Raw genomic sequence first — 3,611 nt, forward strand, 5'->3', positions numbered from 1 at the left:
TTAGCACCTCGCTTTTGCTGAGGCTGGCCTTGAACTTGAGATCCTTCTGTCTCAGCCTCCAGAGCCACTAGGATCACAGATATGCACATCCTTGTTTCTTATGACCATTGCAATTTTCAGAAATATTGGTTAGGTATGTTAATCAATACACTTTCATTGAAATCTGATGCCATTCTCATCATTAGTCTAGGTTTAAGTGTTTTGGGGTGAAGATCACAGAATATAGTATCATATCTATCACATCATATCAAGGGCACATATATCAAAATGATTCATGGCTATATATCTTAAACTTAATCACTTGGCTGAAGTGGAGTTCATCAGAATTCACTGCTGTGAAGTAATCCTGTTTTTCCTCTTTTTATACTGTACTCTTGGGAGTATGCTATACTCTACTATACTTTTTGGAAAGAAGTCACTTTTTTGTTGCTTTCACTTAAGGAGAGCCTATATATGACAGAGTTCTTATTTACTTACTTATTTATTTATTTTACAAAATTATCTCAAATTTCTGAGTTTGGAAAATAATTGTAGCAGGCTGATTCTAAGTCTCTTGTAGACCTTCTCCAAATATTCATAAAATTCACATGGAGAGCAATTATAAACATAGAATCCATGTATTCTGCATTATTAGTATACAAAGAATATACATATTAAACCCTTCAAATTACCATAAAAGAGAATAAAATACACAAGTGCCAACAGAGCTCTCAGATACCCCATTACAATCTAAAGATGCAGAGTGGAGGGGCTTAAAGACTGTAATAAAAGGTTAGATGGAAGAGAAAGATGTGCATAAAATACAAGAAAAAATATTTTTCAACAAGGAAAAGTGCAACAATGTATGGCAAAATATGGAATAAAGGTTGAGACTTACAATTCAGTGAAATTCATGGAAAAGGGGCTTGGAGTACAAAGAACTAAAGCCTCAGAGAAGGATTTCTCCTGATGGAGAATCACATATATGGGTATGAGACCCACTGGAGACAAGACAATAAAAGGATGAGAAATAAAGGATCAGAGGAAAAAAAAAAACTAAGAATTTTGTCAGTTCTTTTTTTTTCTCCCTATTCCATCAACACCCACAAAAAGAATTTGCCTAACAAAATGCAGAACTGCCAGAGAGGGAACTTTCAATCTGGGGACTCTGGCTATGAAATTAGTAAGAATAGATAAGAAGCATATTACATACAGAGCCTATTTAAAATCAGCATGTACAAATAAAAGCTTCAGTTCTGATTAAAAGTCACCCACAAAACCATAACACAATACTCCAAGCTGAATTACACATTACCAAATAAGCATTTGGGAATAGAAAAAGAAAAAAAAATGAAAACAATGATAAAAGATGGCAGAAAAGAACTCGGAACCATAAAAAAAAATGACACAAAAAACAATAATAACTGACCTAAAATGATAAAAACACGGGAAATGAAACAAAAGTTGATTAAACTTGAAAGAAGTAAAAGATGAAAGTCACATTATAAATGAAGACTAAATGAAAAAGGCTAATAGGATAATTAATTTAAAAGAAAATGACATAATTGGCAACTGTATACAAGGAAAATAAAACTAAGAAAATAAAGATGATATAAAAGAAGACATAAAAATTAAAAGGAATGGTATTCAGCAAAGAAAGTCCAACAGACATGTAATTGTTGACTTATTATTGACTGTATACAGTCAGTATAATTGTTGACTCTGAAAAAGAAAATCAAAACCATGACACAGAACTTATTCTTAATGCTATCTAAACAAAAACATTTCAAAAATAAAACTTGACACTACAATGAAAAATTTTAATTTTCAAGATAATGACCTGAAACAATCATACTCCAGATATACCCTGATAAAGCTGTTAGACTTTAGAGGTAAACACAGAATTCTTAGAATTTCTAAGAAGAAAGATGGAATAACATGTAAATCAAGATAACTAGACAAACATGATTTAAAAAAAAAAAAAAAACAGCATGGGAAGGAAGTCACCAATGGAGGTTTATTTTTAAGAAATTTAAGGAATGTGTGAATCAAAGCTAAAACATCTCTGCCTGGATTGTCTTTCTTATATCAAAGCATACTTTTTGGTGCACAAGAACTCAGGGAATACTAGGCAAAATTGTCCTTCCATGGGCCTTTACTAGAAGATATGCCTCATCTAATGCAAAAACTTCTGGGGAAACTTTAGAAAGAAGACTGAGTAGGTTTTGTATCTAATTGCAGATATAAGAATTGCATAACCGTGAAGTAGAAGAATTATATGCATCCATTACATATTATGTGTTCTGATAAAGTAGAAGAAATAAAACCCATGAATGGGAGAAATTAGAGAAATAGAATAAGATTACTTATTTCTTTATCAGATTGAAATCAGTGGACACTATTTGAAACCAGTAGATCAAATAATAAAATAAGGAGAAAAAGAGAATTGAAGGCTTATAAAAAATTTAATTAAAAGTTAGCTAGTAAAACAAAAATTAAGATTCAAATCTTCTTAAACACCAGAAGAAATTTTAAGATAATCAAAAAGGACACACTAAATCTAATAGACCCTTCTCTTCTTATTTAGTTACATTAAATAACAAGAGAAGCAGACATGAGAGCAAATAGAGCAGCCGCATTAATAAGTATTGATGAGCCTGACTTCCTTTATAAAATAAAATATTTTATAATTGACTCACAAAACAAAACTCAATTCCATGCTACATATGAGGTCTACTTATATTTCAAAGGTTTAAAATGATGTAAATAAAAGGCAGACTAGAGATCTACCAATTCAGTTGAAACAGTAAGAAAGCAAGGGTTATAATCATGGTGCTACTTAAGGCAGAATTTAAGCCACACTGAATAAGGCAAAAAACACTTCATAATGTTAAAAACTACATTGTCAATGAAAATATAACAGTCATCAATTTCTACATGCCAAATAATATAACAAATATACATAATAAAGAAGAATTTGAAAGACTGCAAAGAAAAATAGATAAAACATGTTTATTTAGTAGATTTTTAAAAACATACCACCCCTAGTACAAATAAGTAAGTGGACAAAATATAAGGATATAAGGTAAAATAAAACAATACAGTAAGGCAAGGCAGAACTTTCCAGGTATATATTGAACAAGACACCATCAAAAAGAAAATATCATCTTCTTAAGCATATATGGATTGTCCAAAAAATCCTGAACATATCCTAGGACCTATGAGAAAATATCTGTAGGTTCCAGAATGCAGAAATTTTCTGAACAGCAGTTTCTGATCGCAATGAAATAACTCTGAAACTAAAAATGAATCCCAAAACGATTTTTTTTAAAAAGGGCTTATCACCTGGAAATTGAAAGACCTATTACATGAAAAGAGAAATGTAAACATTAAGAATTCCCAAAATGCAATAATAATGAAAGTACTACAGATATGAGAGTCTACAAAATTCATAAATTTAAGGCAGTTATCACAGCAGTACTCATAACGTTAAACAGTTCTTAAGAAAAAGAAAATGATGAAAGAGTAGAATTCTCAGCCAGCCCCAAATATAAAACAAACAAATGAACCCAAACAAACAAAAACAAAGAAAACAAAATTTAGAAAAATAAGAAACAAATTATAAGGATAAA

The sequence above is a fragment of the Marmota monax genome, unplaced genomic scaffold (assembly GCF_021218885.2).
Source record: "Marmota monax isolate L192 unplaced genomic scaffold, Marmota_monax_Labrador192_F-V1.1 WCK01_AAM20220418_F8-fsc00525, whole genome shotgun sequence".
NCBI lineage: Eukaryota > Metazoa > Chordata > Mammalia > Rodentia > Sciuridae > Marmota > Marmota monax.